Source organism: Eptatretus burgeri, chromosome 9 (genome assembly GCF_056783735.1).
Source record: "Eptatretus burgeri isolate ZD-2024b chromosome 9, Ebu_testis_v1, whole genome shotgun sequence".
NCBI classification, from domain to species: domain Eukaryota; kingdom Metazoa; phylum Chordata; class Myxini; order Myxiniformes; family Myxinidae; genus Eptatretus; species Eptatretus burgeri.
In genome coordinates this window covers 101,706,630-101,726,344 of record NC_140969.1, presented here as the reverse complement: position 1 = coordinate 101,726,344, position 19,715 = coordinate 101,706,630, and the positions used below count along the sequence as shown (strand labels likewise).

The following is a 19,715-nucleotide window of genomic DNA, read 5'->3' as shown; positions in this document are numbered from 1 at the left end:
ACAAATATAATTAATCAAAATTGAAAATATTAAATATTCATTTGCGAGAATGTATAATCTTTCCCAGCAATCTTCTTCAGATGTCTTGTGATTTAGAAACTCAAACACCATATTCTTTTTTGAAACAAAAGTGGATAATAATTAGGTTTTATAAAGATAATTACATGGTAATATTAATAAGCCTGGTGTTGGTTCTAAGTTCAAGCCTCGTTGACCACTGAATTAACACACCAGGAGGCGGACTCAGCCTGTCATCCTTCCAAGGCCAATAAAATGAATTCCAGTGTACTGGCATAACCACGTCCAAACTAATGATGCAACCAACATAAGACGACATTCCAAAGAGAGAGTGATATTAATAAAAGAATAACCAAATAATAATTCAGAAACATTTACCTCCAGAAAATCATGTGTTGTACCAGATTGCTTCAACAGCTGATGTTGTGTGATAGCGCTGAAAAAAAAAAAATAATGAGTCAAGGGTATAGATGGAGAGACAGACAGAGAGAGGTAGGTAGAAAGACAGACAGAGAGAGAGATACAAACAGACAGGGAGAGATAGAGAGAGACAAACAGACAGGGAAAGAGACACACACATACACACATAATACACACAGACACACATACATATACACACACACACACACACACACACACACACACACACACACACACACACACACACACACACACACACACACACACACACACACACACACACACACACACACACACACGCGTCTCACCATTGGTTTAATTTATTCGAGATCAGAGGCCGTGATAAGACTTCGTACCAGTCATTATAAATGTTTTTCAATTCTCTTCTAAAATCATTGACCTCTTCAATAAGAGCATTCATTTGATGCACCTCATCGTGATATGTAAACTCCACTTCTTCCAAGGACCTGCCAGGAAAAAAATGTATATTTTCGCATTATCACGATTTAATTTATAATCAATTGCTTCATTGTTCAAAGAGGAAACCATACACAAACTTACCAACTTTGTAGTGAGCTGTTATCTTCATCGGAAGAGAGTGAGTCCATGTCTCAGTTTTTTTTTACCATTGGTACAAGATGGCAAAAAGATCAGAGGCCGTGATAAGACCTCCTGTCAGTCTTTAAAAATGTTTTCAATTCTCTTCTAAGATGATTGACCTCTTCAATAAGAGCATTAATTTCATGCACCTCGTCGTGATATGTAAACTGCTCTTCTTCCAAGGACCTGCCAAGAAAAAAAATATATATCAGAATTATCACGATTTAATTTATAATCAATTGCTTCATCGTTCAAAGAGGAACCTATACACAGGCTTACCAACTTTGTGTTGAGCTGTTTTGTTCGCGGAAGAAAGATCGCTCATGTCTCAGTTGTAAAAATGAAAATCCCGTCTGGCAGAAACTTTGTCTGGCGAATCACTTATAAAGCAACGATGAGGAGATTGCTTAATCATTGGGTGTGGCCACAGGAAATGACGCTTCGGGTGAGACAGCTTAGAAAATAACTGGGAGATATATTCTCAAATTGTATGAATCATTTTTAAAACATACTTAAAATACCCTAAAATGGTTTTGATTAAACATGTTTTCAGTTCGTGTTCTGAGATAAAATATAAACACGAGACCTTGTCTCACAGAAGAGTTCCTGTTGTTTTTTTCACAGCATGACTGTCCAAAAACACTTCCTCATTTTCACAGCACGACCGTGTCAAAAAAACACTTCCTCATTTTCACGGCATGAACTGAAAACATTTGAAACAAATCTTTTTTTTATGGCGTGGTTTATACACAAAAATGATTTGCAACTCGGGCGGTGGCCAGATGAGATCATTAAGAGAAGTTTATCATTTCGTAATGGCACAAAAGGGGTATCTTAAAAAATATAAAGATTCAAATGTTTTGTTTTTCAATATTTAGATGGGGATTATTGTGCAAAGAAAATTAAACTATTGAAGGAATTTGAGAATGAACAAATCTTTATAGGTTCAATGAGTGAGCTAAACAATATGCATCGGTTATTTGATAAAGAGTGTCCCGAGGGTTAGACGTTTCAGATATTTCTTTCGAATCACCTTTAACAAATCACATTACCACTTTAGTACTTGAACAAATCTTTATCTTATTGCATGGATTATTTGAAAAAAAAGTGTCCCCAGGTTAAAAGGGGAGACAAATAAATATACCTTGGGATAAAAAGGGGGTTTATTTTTAGGGAAAAGAAATATGAATCGCTGAAAATCCCCCATTCATTTACATGGGGAAAAGTGAGCCAGAACCAGTATATTCACCATACTCACAACAAATACCGCCCAGAGACAAACACCTCCCAGGCTATCTGGAGATCAGCACAGTCCGGAGACAAACCCCGCCCAGACTTGTCCGAAGACAAACACTGCCCAGACACGTCCGAAGACAAATACCACCCAGACCCTTCCGAAGACAAACACTGCCCGGACGTTTCCGGAGATAAACAATGCCCAGACGTGTCCGGATATTAACACTGTCCGGAAACAAACACTGCTGGGACACGTCTGGAGATAAACACCATCCGGACACAAACACCGCTTGGACGCACCAGGAGACAGACCCTGCCCAGACACCTACAGAGATAAACACTGCCAGGACATAACCACCATCCAGACATGTGTGGAGATAATCACCATCCAGAAATAACCAGTGGCCGGATATGTCCCGAGACAGAGCGAAAGAGAAAGAGGGGGAGGGGAGAGTGAGAGAGCTGTGGGAGGAGGGTGCTGCATTGTATTGGGAGGTAGAGCAAGGATGGGACAAAGAGAAAGATGGGTGGGGGTAGGGGAGTTAGCAGCGAGAATATTATGCTTTATGAGACACACACACACGCGCACACACACACACACACACACACACACACACACACACACACACACACACACACACACACACACACACACACACACACACACACACACACACACACACACACACACACACACACACACACACACTGTGTGTGTGTGTGTGTGTGTGTGTGTGTGTGTGTGTATATGCATACATATATATTGTTGCGGGCTGGGTATCGGCAACGAGCACGACCCCTAGATGCAGCTGGAGAGTCGACTCCATTGAACACCCGGAATCAAGATCATATCTTTCGGAAAACTCTGACAGGTACGGGTCACTTACCGGACCGTGAATCGTCAATAATTACACCACGTGGTACAGGGTTATTTGCCAATCTTCAAAATACCTTGAGCTCCACGTGGCGAGTTACCGAGTATTCACACCCTCGACATCCCTCGTACGAGCCGAGCCGTTAGCGTGCCCGACTCGTGCGCAACCCGAGCGGACGGGTGCCGAAGTTCCGTTGGTCCAATCATACATTTACCGCGACAACAGCCTTTATAATTCACCAACACAAGTCACGCTAAGCCAATGGAGGAAACACAGCAACGAACTGATACATTTAACACATGGGTTTATTTATAATGGGGGGAAGGAGGGAAGCACACAAGAAGGCAGAGTTAACCGAATATAGAGATGCAAGGCAATTTATGTACAAGCACTTATGCAGTTTTACTTAATAGGCTGGTGACACAAACACACACACACGTACACCCAAGAACTGGTGGCCACAGCCTTTATTGAGGCCTCCAGCTCAGAGGGAAATGCGAGCTGAAGACCAGAGCCTGCCTCGGACCAGTCCACCTCATGTGGTCTTCGAGCTGGGGTGACGGGACTCAGACCTTCCACGTGTGAGGCGAATGCGACAACCACCCGTGTCAGGCGAACGCGATCTCCACTTGTGTCACATGTTTCTCCCTCCTTGTTCACCGACAGAGATGCAGCGCGCAACCCTTGCGGTTCTGGTGGAGGAAGGATCTGTCAAGCTTTCCTGTTCACTGACAGAGAGAGATGGTGCGCAACTGACTTGCGGTTCTTGACGAGGAGGATATTCAAGCTCTTTTGTTCACTGACAGAGAGAGAGAGAGAGAGACGGCGTGCAACCGACTTGCGGTTCTTGACGAGGAGGATCTTCAAGCTCTTTTGATCATGCTGCACCCTTATTCACCCTGTCTCGGGGAGGGGGGGGACGCCTCCGCCCTTCCTGCTCTCCCTCACTGGATGGTTTTGGCGTGCAGAATCGCTCGTCACCCTGTCACTGGCCAAAACGAGTGGCAAGTCCGTCGATTGGCCCAGGGGCGTGGTGACGTCACGCGGACTGACTTTCTCACCGTCGCGGGGTCTGATCTGCTGAGCGGCGGCCACCCCATCCGTAGCATGCTGATTGATCGAGGGTCGCCACGAGGCTCCTCCTTGTACTCTGCCCACCATGGCCTCGGTGTGAGGAAGCGAGATGAAGGTGAGGGTGATGCTGGCGTTGTTGTAGTTTTGAGGATTTAAAAATAAAAGAAAACCCTGACTATCAAAGTAACTTCGCAGCGCATTGACATTTAATTACCCATTAGACACGGGATGGGGACCCTAACTAAAAACACATACTTACCGACATAACTGTTTTATAGGACCTGTATGTTGAGTGCAGTGAGCTTTCAGATTCGTAACAATATATATATATATATATATATATATATATATATATATATATATATATATATACATACAAAAACAGTATATATATATATATATATATATATATATATATATATATATATATATATATATATATATATATATATATATATATACAGTTACGGACTCGCAGTTCGAGACTCGCCACAAGGGAAACACTCTGGTCCCTTCTGAATGCCCAATCCTGAGACCACTGGATACAAATAACTCCACTCACCGGTGGGTTGCTAAGCAACCATGAACGTTGATTGGCACTGCCAATCCCGGCAGGATTACACTACCTCACGAGATACCTTACCTGGGAACGGCCAAACCAATTAGGGTCTCGTGTCCTCAACGCACACCCGGATTACTGCCGAGTGATACAGTGAGTGTGCACTGGCTCACGAGATCAAATTTGGTGGGGCAGAACTTCCCTGCTGCACTAACGTGCAGACCATGCAAAACCAATGAAGGAAAATATGAAATGGGCTTGGTACATTTTTAAGCAATTTATTTATAAGCAAGAGCATGGAAAGGTCATCTGGCACAATGACGGGTTTTATTAAACAATATGTACAGCAGGGAAAGCAAGGATTTGTGAGGTGCGGCAAAAGAAATGCAATCATACACAAAGAGAAGACACAGAGCAGAGCTAAACCAATATATAAAACTTCTATAATCTTAACATATGCAAACCTTACAGGTACCATCAGACACACGCCTGAGGAAATGAGATAGTCAGAAAGAGGGGAGGCAGTTGAGGAGTTCTTGACCTCATCCAATACCTGGTGCGGCTGACGGACCTATGCTTTCCAGTCACTTCTGAGGGGGGAGGAGGGAAGAAAACTGGGGTGTCTATGGTGTGTGAGTGGGAGGTGCAAATGTGATGTAGATGTAATGCAGAAGAGGAGGTGTGAAGGACTGCAAATCAGTAATGCTCTATTAGTTTCTACGTTGATGTAGACGAGACCGTAGATGGGAGAAATAGTTGCATGGGAAGACAGCTTAATGGGGCATGTAAGATAATCTGTAGGTGTGATTAAAGAGTATTTGCTGCGGAACGCATTGGGAGCTGAGCGCCGATGACCTGGTGATAACCCAGCAATGACCCGGCAACTCCTCGGTAATGACTCAGTACTGATCGCTTGGCTCGGTCTCGGTGACTCACGGGACCCTCTTGGCTCACAACCTTGAGGCTCTGCTCAGCTCTGCTTTGGTAAGTCTGGCTCAGCTCAGAGGGTCTGTCTGATTCACTCTCTGCTGTTATTTTTAGAGAGCCCGGGTGAAAGTAGGAGCCAAAAATCAGATCAAAATGCCCTGTAGGCGTTTGAGCATCCCCACCCCCCCACATTGGTGCGCAGACGCCACACCAAGAAGTAGTCCCACCTCGCCAAACTTCAGAGCTGAAAATGGCCTCAGTTGCTTCCGAGCTTGGCCATGCAACAGAGCTCTGTGATTTACATTGAGCACGAGTTTTCTATGTATTTTGTACATTCTATATTGTTGTAGATTTTCGCCACTCCGGCGTGCAGACGTCGCCTTTAGCCCAATTATGCATGGCTGCACGCGCCCACCGAACATGGCAATCTAGTCACAGCTTCCGGATCAACGCCGAAACCCAGCTGCTGGTGTTTTTAACACACCATAAACCAGCCAACTCTTCTGTCCACGCGCTACAGGGTCTATCGCCGGGTTGTCGATATACTGTACCTAACTATTCGCGCGGACAGAAATGCCAGGAGTTTATACCTCAACAGGGCCTGCATGAAAACGAGCCGCTTAAGCAGCTCGTTCCGTATGCGATTGCCAAGCGGTTTTATATCGCCTAGTCCCGTCGGACCAGATGGACGTTTTATCGGCTTATAATCAGCCAGCTAATATTCCGAACGCATCATGGCAGTCAATGGCAGAAAGTGACACAACGAGCAGGTTAACATTCAAAAATGGGAACATTTATTTTAAACGCACATATGCAATGAATGGGGGAATGGAACAGCACACGAGCAAAAACCTACAGCTGATGTTTATTTGTTACGTACACAATCATGCACTTAATCAGTTCTACTTAGGTAGACAAGGCACCACAGACTTTCATCCAAAACCGCAGAAAGAAAGAACAGGGCTTGTGAGCCTTTATAATTGCTCGGAGCCGGGATGACCGAAGGGGCTCCGAGAGACCGAGCGGGCTACCTGGCCACCCTCGTGGTGACTCGCTGGATCCTGGTTCGGCGACCCTTGGTGTCTGTGCCCGGACCCCCAAGCTCCGACTGGCTCCCTTGGTTGTCCGGCCTCCACTGCGGCCTGGTCTAGCCGACGACACACTGAAGGAGTGAATGGGTCTCAACTCAGGCCTCCTGGTTGCGCCAGCAAACCCCCAGCGAACCAACTGCCCGAACTCCGAACTCTCCAGCTCTCAATGGGGCGTCTCTCCACTGCCACCGCCAACTGCAAGCCATGAAGTCCATCGCCGAACTCAAGCACTCTCTCCAAGCGCTCTTCCCAACTCTCCGGACTCCAACACTCGACTCCAGACTCTCTCCAACGGCCCAGCCCAACTCAACTCTCGGCGTTCCAGCACGGCTCTTTATCGGGTCCGGGGGTGCTTGCTCTTTTACCTTCGACCCTTCACCCCCGGCGTGCTCCCCCCTCTCACTTTCGATTGGCCAGCTCTTTCAGAGGGTAACACCATTTTAATCCGATCTTGCCTTCAAAACGCAGCCGTGTTAGAGATCACCGTCAAACGCGGCTGTGTTGGAGATCACTGTCAAACGTGGCCGTGGGTTGTCGTTTTGGTTGCTGTTGTTATTGTTGTTGTAGTTATTGTGAAAATAAAGATAGAATAGAATACCACGACCTCAAAGATGCACAGCCCGGCACACGAACAATGCCCATTATACATTGGTGGGGAAATCTAACCTGGAACACACACTTACCGAAATAACTGACCTCTGGGGAACCTGAATGGCGTTCTGTGAATTTCCACAACCGGAACAATATATTTTAGGAATTTACTTTTCGAGAATGTTCTGGAAGTTAGTGGAAAGTCTATGCATTTGCAGTATAATCTGATCACAAAAAAACCCAATAAATAATCCCGAAGCACGATATAACTGAGCCGACTCATTTGTGAAACTTCTTGGCAGATAAGCTTGCGCATTTAAGGACTGTCTTTATTACACAGGGACATTCTGCGGAGGCTTAAAAAAAAAAAAGATGTGTTTGAGAATGAGCTGGGAATAAAGCTGGATGTACTCTCATGACTGCCAAAACTGTGGGCTATATAATGGTCCGAATCGATCGAAAGCCAGACTGTTTCGTGAATGTCTTCTGGATACGTAAATAAAGCTCTGCGTTTGTGAGATAACAAGCTCGCAGTTGAGACACCCACTTGGTTTGATTGCATCGAGTTTGAGGTTTGACTTGAGAGCTTACTTTTGCATCAATCTGCATTGCATCGAGCTGCTTCTTCTTAATTTTGAGCTTCATTGTTGATAAAGTGTATTTTATTTTATTTTTTTTTTGCAAATATCTGCGGATCTCCCGCGATAAGCTTGTGGAAGCGCCAAATTGTACGAATTACTAAGTAAATGAAATTCAAACTTTTCTTGATATCCGAGTGAATCAACGGAGCGGGGGGCGGGGGGGGGAAGACAGTTTTTCTTTCTGATCCAAACCTGATCCTGAAACACCTGTCATGATGACACACGGCCTGCAATTGCCTTGCGTGGGAATTACATCGTCTTTTGAGATGACAACATCAGCAAAAAATGATTAATTTTAATGAATGTTTCGAAACAGGGCCCGGGCTGATAATGTCCGATATCTCATGAAAAGGCGAATCTCATGTTAGTGGGATTAATTAGCATTGACTGTAAGATGAGAGAAAAGATGGATTTTGCACCTAATGTAGGGTGAAGAAGAAAATAGGTGAGAGAACTTACTGCACACCTTATGTAATTGGATTTTATTTCCCCTTTTTTATATTTTTTTTCAGGTGGAGCTAATTTGCACCTGGCTGCAAACTATGATCTTAATCATCTCCATTATATTGAATCAAAGGAAAGCATGACGGGGATATAATTCGAGATGAAAAACAAAACAAGTGCATGAATGGGACATCATGGAGAACATCAGGAAGACCACCAGAGGTCCAATTATTAGCAACACCCAGGACATCATTAGGTAACGTTAATGGAAGTGTCGTGCTCTTCTGTGACGAACAGTTCGAGTAAGTACAATTTTAAAACATAGCATTGATACACAGCGAACTTCATTTATTACCTCCACCACCGAAGCTTGATGCAGGTTACGTTTTCACACTTGTCTGTCTGTCTGTCTGTCTGTTCGTGAACAGGATATCTCAAAAAGTTGTCGACGGATTCGGACGAAATTTGGGGGGAGCTTGGGTATGTAACCCCGACGAGATCAAAAGTGATTTTTCACTATTGAGAGATTGGGCCAAAAACGACATATGGCAGGATATCTCAAAAAGTTGTGCACGGATTTGGATGAAACTTGGTGGATATGTTGGGTGTTTCATGAGGAAGAACTGATTCGATTTTGGTGAAGGTCTGGATCCAGATGCGGTTACTAGAAGTTGTTGAGTGATTCTTCACCATTGAGAGATCGGGCCAAAATCGATATATAGCACAATATCTCAAAAAGTTGTCGACTGATTCGGACAAAACTTAGTGAATATGTTAAGGGTGTTATGGGGAAGAACTGATTCGATTTTGGTGAAGGTCTGGATCCAGATGCGGTTACTAGAAGTTTTTCAGTAATTCTTCACCATTGAGAGATCGGGCCAAAATCGATAAATAGCACAATATCTCAAAAAGTTGTCGACTGATTCGGACAAAACTTGGTGATTATGCTAAGTGTGTTATGTGGAACAACTGGTAAGATTTTGGTGAAGATCCGGATCCAGCTACGAGAATTGTTAAAGTGATTCTTCACCATTGAGAGATTGGGCCAAAAACGATATACAGCATGATATCTCCAAAAGTTGTGGACGAATTCGGATGAAACTTGGTGGATGATTTGGTTAGGTGACAAGAATAAGCCGATTAGATTTTAGTTCAGGTCTGAATCCAGATCCGGCCCATCAGTGGGATACGAAGCGTGAACTAATCAGCCTGGCAGAGGTATGCACTCTACCGAGTGCCATTCTTGTTGCGTTCTGAAATCTTGTACTCGATACTCAAAATCATCATTTCAGATAAGTGTCTGGCATTGCTCATTTCCTTGGACCTGCGATGAAATTGCTCCAATAAAGTAACATAACGAGCACACTTGCAATACGTGGAATGGTAGAACACTTCGAGTCCACCACAGATACCTGTAACTCAGGGCTGCAAAGAAATCCAACTCAATAATCACCTCTGTAATATCATGAATCTAATAAAACAATGACTGAAGAACATTTTTTTTTTTTGCTTTGATTGATGTGCCTTGAACACTCACCGCTGTTTCAAGCAAGCCATCCTGAGTTCCATGGCCAAGGTCATGAAGCCTCCACGGAGAAGGCTTTTCAGTGATTTATGAGTCGATGCATGCTCTGCTTACAGCGTACACAGACAGTGAACAGGCAATTCTGGCACACCTGCTAAGCATGTGCGTCTTGGCAACAAATTGCTATACCATTTGAATCGCTGCATTTAATTGCCAGTGATGTCAAAAATGATATACTATGAAAAGTAAATACAAGAAGCTGTCTCTTGTATGATGTACACAATTACGGAGGAACTTGTGACCTCTTCCCACCCCCTGGTTGCAGCAGGTTGATCAGCATCTCAAGGAGATGGGGATGGGCCAAGAATCTGCCTGTGGGATGGCCAGACAGAGGCCCCTGGAGTACCGGTGGAAAGTGGACGCAGCGACACGCTGCTCCGGCACATGCTCCCATACCTGACCTGACCTGACCAGCCCCCCCCTCCCAACAACAAAATATAAATTTTCTTCCAACTACTCCCATCTCCCATCCCCAATCCTCCCTTCTATTCCAATTTTGTTTTTCTCAACTTGTACAGATGGAGAAAAAAAAAAAACACAGAAAGAGAAGATATTCCTCATAACGTAGTTTGAGCAGTTATGATACACAAAGGAGCAAAGGAGCTATTTCGTTCTGATGAAGGGCAAATGCTCAAAACGTGAGTTGCACCTCATTTCTCACGGCGATAACAAAATAAAAAACAACTTTTAGTTGAGCAAATCCTTTGTGAAACAAACTTAACCAACCATCCCTTGTTTCATCATTTTAGTTGTCGCCGCTTCCAAATGCGGACGGAGGTAACGTTTTCACCCTCGTCTGTTTCTCTGCCTGTGAGCAGGATATCTCAAAAATTCATGGATGGATTTGGACGAAATTTGGTGGACAGGTTGGGTGTGTGACAAGCACGAATTGAGTCGATTTTCGTGAAGATCCGGAACCGAATACTATGTTTCTTCGGGCGATTCTTCATCATTGAGAGATTGGGTCAAAAACGATATGTCACATGATATCTCAGAAAGTTGTCGACGGATTCGGACAAAACTTAGTGCAGAGGTTGTCTGCATAACAAGGAAGAATCGATTCAATTTTGGTGAAGATCTGATTGCGAGAATTTTTTTTTTCATTTTCTAAGTGATTCTTCACCATGGAGAGATGGGGGCCAAAAAAAAAAAAAAAATATATATATATATATATATATATATATATATATATATATATATATGTCTCATGATATTTCAAAACGTTGTGGATGGGTTTGGACAAAACTTGGTGGATGAGTTGGTTAGGTGACAAGAACAGGCGGACTAGATTTTGGCTCAGGTTCCGAATCCATACCCGGCCGATCGGTGGGAGACAAAACGTAAACTGTTCAGCCTGGCAGATGTACGCGCTCTACCGTGTGCCTTTGTAGTTTATCAATGTCATATAAATCAGCATTCATTACCAGAATGACAATCAGAACAATTTAGAATATTGCATTTCATTTCGAGTATTACCTTGGTGACATGCTTGCCCACATGATGCTGGCTCTCCTACCTGGAAGTGCCTCGCAGCATGCACCATTGTTCAATGACAACATTTCAAACTCCTCAGTGTACTTCACCGGCTTCGTGTTTCATCACCGACCTTGAGCCTTATGCTCAGTTTCCATAGGGAATGTCTGTTTCGGTATTCATTTCCCACACACCATAGCCCACTCTCTCGGCCATTGGACCATATTTTGCCGCACATTAGCTGGATACGCACAGGTTCTATAATACAAGTGCCCTGCACCTATAAGTGAGTGACAACGAAGCTTCGTATTCTGTGTCAAGCATGCTTAAAACATTGCAAAGCGTTTTTCAATTCCGTTACATGCATCTGGGCTCACTCTGGTCTTTGCCTAAGGGTTAACTTGTCGACCCTTCCGAGAACTAGTCAGCGATTGTGCGGTTTGTGGGTATATTTAGGATGCATTAGGCTCATTTACATTCATCTCTGCTCAACACTGATGAAAATTTTCCTTTGTCGTGGTGTGGATGTGGATGCTTCCTGATCCTTTTTCTAAAATTCCCCCGATATCCCTGAAAAGCATTAAGGAAGATACTATCAAGCACATCAAACATGGTGCAACTCCAAAAGGTGGAAAACACAATCGTGATTGGAAAGGTATATATATATATCGAATAAGCCAACATTCAGTTACTTATCCAAACTTGAGAAGGATGGAAACCTGGTCTCACATTAAACAAAGGATAAAGGGAGATAATGATGGAATACTATGCTAGAAAGAAGGAATCGTAGCTCGCAGTTCAGGATGTGGTGAAGACTCAGACTTTGTATTCTGAAAAAAGGATTTAGATTTTGGATGGATGGGATGGAATATTCTTTGAAAATGTACAATCAGCATAGGTAACACCAGCAATGACTTACGGCAGTGAAACATGGTCCGTTACAAAGAAGATGGAGCCAAAAATTGATCATCACGCAGAGAGTCACGGAAAGTTGTCTCGGCAGAAGAGAAGCAAACGGATCGGACGGAAAACAAAACTCAACGGCGTATTGGTCACAATCGACAAACAGGAATATAACTGGGCTGGACACATGGCAAGAAGACCAGTCAAACAATGGGCGAGAAGAATTACAAAATGGTGATCTGCAGAGGGATCAGGAAGAAGCGAAGGAAGACTGAAGATTACAATGAGACAACTCTGAAAGATTCAAGGGAGTACAAATGGCTCCGAATTGCAGATAAGAGAAAACGAATGGAGCAAGTTGAGCGAGGCCCTCTTTTCTGGAGTCGACCGAAACCGCAAGTCAAATGAAGTGATGGTTTGCATTCACAAATTCTCCAACGAGTCAATCAGTATTAGAGCAGCAAGGACGGTGGAAAGAAACTGATGACTTTGTTCACCTTGTGGAATGGATTTCTCAAACCACATCATCTAATTTGTCGGAGATTCTAAACAGGGTCGAAGCAACACCACGATCCACTTGCATCACACACCTGACTCTTACTTGCCTTCACCTGGCTCCAAAAATATTTCCTTAATTTGCCTGTTCACAAATTGTTTGGATGAATGTACAGGGAAAGTGATATTATGAAAAATGTCACAAAGTAATCAAGGTACAGCTGAAGGCCATTTGGCCTTCAATGGCCCTCACGGCCTCACAGCAATGGATGAGTGGCAGAAAGGAAAGGGTGTGTTCGGCCTCATCTGCAGCTTGATGGATTACTGCTCTCCCCTCTGGGCTGGCACCCCTGCTTCACATCTTGTTCAACATGACGCCGTGGAAATCAAGGCCTTAAACAATATTGTAATTACTTCGCCATTGCAGACAGGTTGGTGGCCTATCTGTCTTTCACCGCCTCCTTTCTGGTCTTACACTCCGTGCTCTTTCTGTGCTTTGTCCCCAACCCCATCTCCCCCACCCCCTAGATTTACGATGGTTGCACAAGGTCCACCATCAACCCCCCTTCTGGTGAAACTTCCAAAATCCAGGATCACTGCTCACCTCCATGCATTTGTTTACATCTTTATTCGCACTTGTGGAATCAACTTCCATATCCTCTTCAATCTCATTCTTCCATTCAGGTCTTCAAGACAGCCGTTCACCACTATCTCAGATCGCCCCCCCCCCCACTCAAAACCATGATCTTTTCTCCGCTCATGAACTCTCTCCAAACCCACCTCTTTCCAACTTCTTGTTTTTCCTTCCTGAGAGTTTACTTTTGTGTCCATTTTGTCTCCCAAAATGTCCTAGCCCAACCTCTCATTCTTCTTCACATCCCTTATCTTCAAATCTCTCTCTATTTTGTCCCTCAACCCAGATGTTCTGTGTTCCCCCCCCCCTCAGCTTCTGCCGTTTGTATTGTTTTGTCCTAATCCGTTCTGTGTTCTAGCTTCTTCATGAGCCTCGACTCTGTCTCAAAAAATAAATAAAAATAATATAGGGTTATACTGCTACATCTGGCCATGAACTTGATGATCATTGATTGTATTATACAGCCAATTAATTACTTTTCCTTTGTACTTTAAAATCTCTTTCCTATTAATATTTACATAAATCAAAGCTCATGTAAGAATAACATTAAGAACATAATAGACAAGTAAATGACCCGAAAAGGGAACTGACAAGAGTGAGTGTTGTTAAAATGAAATACAATATTCAAGAATCCTTCACCAATGAAGACATGGAAAACTAGAAGGATACTCGGTAGAGGGCACACCTCCACCACGTAATGCCTGATCCATGAGAACACATCAGGCCCATTCGATTTTTGAAATATCATGCTCTACAGTACTATATCGTTTTTGGCCCCATTTCTCGATGATGTTGGATCACTTTGAAAATTAAATAATTCTCCTATCTGGATCCGGATTCGGATCTTCACCAACGTCGAATCACTTCATCGTGGTCACACATCCAACCCGTCCACAAAGTTTCATCCGAATCCGTCCACAACCTTTTGAGATATCCTGCACACAGACACACAGTCAGACAGACAGACAAACAAACAAACAAACAGACACAGAAGGGGTGAAAACATAACCTCCTTCACCCCCGGTGGCGGAGGTAATTATTAGCAAAATAATAGTGATGTATTAAAACATATCGATTAAAATTCAGAGGCGTGTATGGCCATGACCCCCGATGCTTAACTTGGGGATGGCAACATGTGTTAAGGAGTCATAATGGTTGTCCATTTCCCAACAATGCTGATCACTAACTCCCCAGAAAGGTAAACTCACAACATCACAGATGTCTGGTATTGTCTCTGTGTGGTGAAAGATTGCTGCCATGCAATTATTCCGGATAATTGACAAAAAGAGAACCAATCGGGGACTCTTAACATGAGCAGGGTAATCCCAATTTCAGCCAGGCTCTAACTACTTCCAGGTTACACCAGGGTAACGCAACCAACCAGGGGAAACCAGGATAAACCAATGTCCAGGAAATCAGGGTCCAGGAAATCAGGGTCCAGAAAACCAGGGTCCAGGAAATCAGAGTCCAGGAAATCAGGGTCCAGGAAACCAGAGTCCAGGAAATCAGGGTCCAGGAAATCAGGGTCAAGGAAATCAGGATCCAGGAAATCAGGGTCCAGGAAATCAGGGCCCAGGACATCAACGTTCAGGAAACCAGGATATCAAGGTCCAATTCAACCAGGGAACAAGTACCAAAACTATGTACAATGTAGTACCCGGCATCATGTGCAGTGAACGTGTTGACAAGTAGAATCGTGCTCTTGACCACAGTGCCAGTTCATGAAAGACTCGGCCAAAAAGGTTCCCGAACCGACCACGCAGGAAGGTGGCGAATAATTGGAACTATTAAAGTATTCGTCGTGCTAGTTAAAAGAGCATTACTAGTAATAGTGTATGTGGTAGTTTAAGTAGTAGTGGCAGTAACAATACCACTCAACCACCACATGAAAATGACCCCACAGTTGAACGCGTTTGTCTGAACATATGACGCTTTCATCTTCCTCGCTCTTCCCCATATTTGATGAGGACGTTGTAATGATTTGTCTTTTTTAAACAGCTTAAACAAAAGCAACAGGCACGCCATAAATACGCATCCCATAGGCCAAGCTTTACACTATAAAAGCTTGCTCCAGGAAAAGCCGGCACAGTCAAACCGACCAGTTGTACGTCCCGTGAGTTTATCCTTTGATTAAGCGGCAGCTTTGTCTCGCTTTCATCTCTGAACAGGGCGATCACTACGCTCCTCGGTTATCTCTGGAAGAGCTCATTTTTTTTCCACGAGCGTAAGCAGCGCCGGAATCACAACACATCCATTTCTCAATCTCTGTGCTGCTGCGATTTCGCATTCACTGGAGAAAGGTGAGAAGATGGCAAGCGTGTTGACATGTTGGCCCGTTCTCTTAATGACGTTACCATAATGATGACCAAATTAATTGTAAGAAATTTCAACTGGGATATTTAGGCCAGGAAAAAAAATAAGCTCCAGGAAACTGAAATTGCTCACAACCAAAAAGGTCTTTTGCTTACAGTTACAGTGGTTGGAGAGATGAATGATGAGGTGCAAGAACTGACCAAGCAACCTTTCGAAAATCTTCATCACCTTGCTTCCACAAAGCCCTCGACTTAGTATGGTCACCTTTGCAGTACATCATAGTTTCCACGGAAGGGCGCTGGGACATCACCAAAAGAGTTGAACAAACGTCCATGTTCTGCTTTTTTACTAATGTCTAATCATGGTTGACGACCATCAACCACAGACATTCGGTTCAAGCACACTAACCCTCCTTGAAGCAGAGGGTTTCATTCCATGGTGAAGAGAAAAATAAATTTTGCCAATATGTATATACTCTGAGATTTCCAGATCAGCTCAGTGTGATGAGCTGTTGCATTGTGACAGGACATCTATTTATGACTTACTAGCAAAGGTACCCGGCGTTTCTGGGCAATGCCGGATCCCTCCTCCCACCCCTTCACCTTCCTTGTCCGACCACCACCCCAGCCTCCTCCCTCTGGACTCTCAGCCCTTGCCCTCTCTCCTTCCACCTCCTTCCATCCCACTGCATCCCTTCCCCACCCTCCTCCCAACCCCACCGCTCTCCGGACTCCCAACACACCCCTTCCCCTCCCTCCTCCCACCTCACCCCAGTCCGGACTCCCCCTCCCCCCACCCCACCTTCCATAAACCCACTCACCCCTTACCCTCCTTCCAGACTACCACCACAGCCCTTCTCCTCCCTCCTTCCCCTCTCCCCCCACCTCAAATCCCTCCCCCACAATTCCCACCCATTCCCCTGCATCCTTCCACTCCACCCCTTCCCTCTGGAATTCCACCCCTTCACCATTACAGGTGATGGCTCATGTCTTTATAAGTAATGAATTGTGAGAAAATGACCTAAAACCCCTGGTAAGGTGTATTGTGGTACAAAATGTGATCCAATAAGGTTTTGTGGCGATCAACTTTCGGAGCTCTGATGATTAGCATCATGAACAAAGAAACGACGTCTCATTCGCTTTTATATTGAAGATAACATCGCTCCAAGCTCCTCATGAAATGGAATAGCATCCAAATTGAAAGCAGATCACACAAAAAGGTGAAACAATTTGAACCAGGCTGGAGAGCTGAGAGCGAGTGTGCGTACCTCTCAGCCATCCTGCCGTGGTATGGGGACTCATTGATGCGTGGCTCCTGAAGACTTTTTTTCAGTTCTCGCCTGAACTCATTCTAATCTAAATTATTTTGCCTTCCTAACTCGCGCTCTCCCCGCCTCCCCCTGCCCACGGAGAACTGAGTCGCTGTATCGCTAGGGAAGCTAAAAGAGATCAAAGATTGTAGAATGATCACCAAGTGGCTTAAGCACTCAAGCAAGCAATCCAACAGAACAATTGAGAAAACTTCTTTAAAAAACCGAAATGTTGCATTTTTAAATGTATCCATCTCTGTCGAAGTGACAGGTCGTATAATGAAAGCAGATCGCACAAAAAGGGGAAACATCGTGTAAAAAAAAATCCCAACATTTTCAGTGGGTGAGCCACCACCCAAGGCACCGCACGACAATGCGGAGCCTAACATCGACGGGTGGGGTCTGAACTTTGTTCGTCGATCGATGCATTTTTGGTTGTATTTTGTAGAGGGGCAGTGCAGAGGGACAGTGTGCAGGTACTTTTGTGTCTCACCATGGCTTGCAAACAAACAACCAAGCAGCTTGTAGAACGTTCACCAGTGGCTTAAGCACTCAAGCAAGCACTTCAGCGAAATGGTTCGTAAGGAACAGCTGGCTTGGCAAGCAATCGCAAGCTGATTCGTAATGGGACACACCCTCTAAAACAAAAACATCTCTAATTTCCGAACATTTTCAGATTTCACTCCAGCGACACAAAAGTGATGTATCCAACGATTCGTAGATATGAAGATCAGGAATTTGATGGTATGAGTGAGGGAAGTAGGGGGGGGGAACACTTGAGCAGGCCGAACAAAATGGCAGCTGAAAACCCCAGCGAACTCACAGAGGGCTGATCAAGATGCCACACCACCATCTTCGTAAGGATTTTTTGTTTATTGTTCATGATGAGCACCCCCTAAATTATCTTTAAAAGGGGTGTTTTAATAAACCCAAACACTCAATTTTCATTCATCCACTTCCTTGGAGTTAACTTGGTGTGCATGCAAAGTTTCAAAGATTCAGGCTGCGAGGTTTCTTGGTTTTGAAGTTAAGGAGGAGACACACACACACTCACTCACACACACACACACACACACACACACACACACACACACACACACACACACACACACACACACACACACACACACACACACACACACACACACACACACACACATTATAACCCTCACCAGAGGAGAGGGTGTTGCATTTGGGTCTGTTTATCTGTCTCTGTCTGTCTCACTGTTTGTTTGTCCGCACAGAATGTGAGTACAGTTTTCCTTTGCAACCGCTTGTTGGGATTGACACAAAACTTTCACCATAGGAGTGACGACTCATGTGTAATTTTTTCATAATAATTATGACATCAAAGGTCACGTGGTGTGGAAGCCATGTTTGGAAAAAGGGAAAATTTTGGACCTCTATCTCCGAAACTGCACCAAGGGAAAAATTGAAACTTGGCACACGGCAAGTACTTCTCACGGGGTATAAGTATGATTTTTTATGATGTCATAATTGCAAATGTAGAACGCTGCATCCGATCAGGATGAAAAATTTTGAGGGTTGTCTAGGGATAAATTGGTACAGAGAAAAAAAAATTGATGATGTCATCGGCCGTGTGGTTTGGTAGCCATATATCTATATATATATATATATATATATATATATATATATATATATATATATATATATATATATATATATATATATATATATATATATATATATATATATATATATATATATATATATATATAAAACTGTGTGTAAATCTTCAAAAACCTTCTCTGAAATGGCTGAATAGATCGAGGAGAAACTTTACAGCTATGACGCCTATGAATGAGGAACAAAACGTTCCTACGGATGACATAATAGCTCAGATGGTTTTGCAGCCATATTGGATATACCCTAGTAGGGTGAATATACTGGTTCTAGCTCACTTTTCCCCATGTAAATGAATGGGGGATTTTCAGCGATTCCCTTTTTTTTTCCCCTAAAAATAAACCCCCTTTTTATCCATTTTTCCCTGCTGTGCAGGGATTTGGCTTTTTGTGAGGCAATGTTTTATGGTCGGATGCCCTTCCTGGTCGCCTCTTACAACACAGGGATATGGTACACCTATTCTAACCGGGGTATACACCGACCCAGTACACTGGTACTCATTTCGCCGACCTCGGATGGATGACAGGCTGAGTCAACCCCCTGGTGTTAATTCAGCAGCTGAGCGGGATTCGAACTCGGGACACTGGGATCCCAAGCCGCCACCCTAACCACTAAGCCAACACCAGGCTTTGTATATATATATATAACTAGGCTATCCCAAGGTATATTTATTTGTCTCCCCTTTTAACCTGGAGGTTGATCAGCTCACTCATTGAACCTATAAAGATTTGTTCATTCTCAAATTCCTTCAATAGTTTAATTTTCTTTGCACAATAATCCCCATCTAAAATATTGACAAACAAAACATTTGAATCTTTATATTTTTTAAGATACCCCTTTTGTGCCATTACGAAATGATAAACTTCTCTTAATGATCTTGTTT

General features: G+C 43.7%; 1 long non-coding RNA gene across 1 annotated transcript; it reads right to left on the bottom strand.

Annotated features, from left to right (window-relative positions):
* Positions 1 to 307: 307 nt before the first annotated feature.
* Positions 308 to 1,119, bottom strand: LOC147020757 (uncharacterized). Its single transcript, XR_015062109.1, has 3 exons — positions 1,000 to 1,119; positions 747 to 905; positions 308 to 454 (listed from the first exon to the last, which is right to left on the bottom strand). It is a non-coding gene; the product is annotated as an uncharacterized LOC147020757 (long non-coding RNA).
* Between the last annotated feature and the right edge of the window lie 18,596 nt (positions 1,120 to 19,715).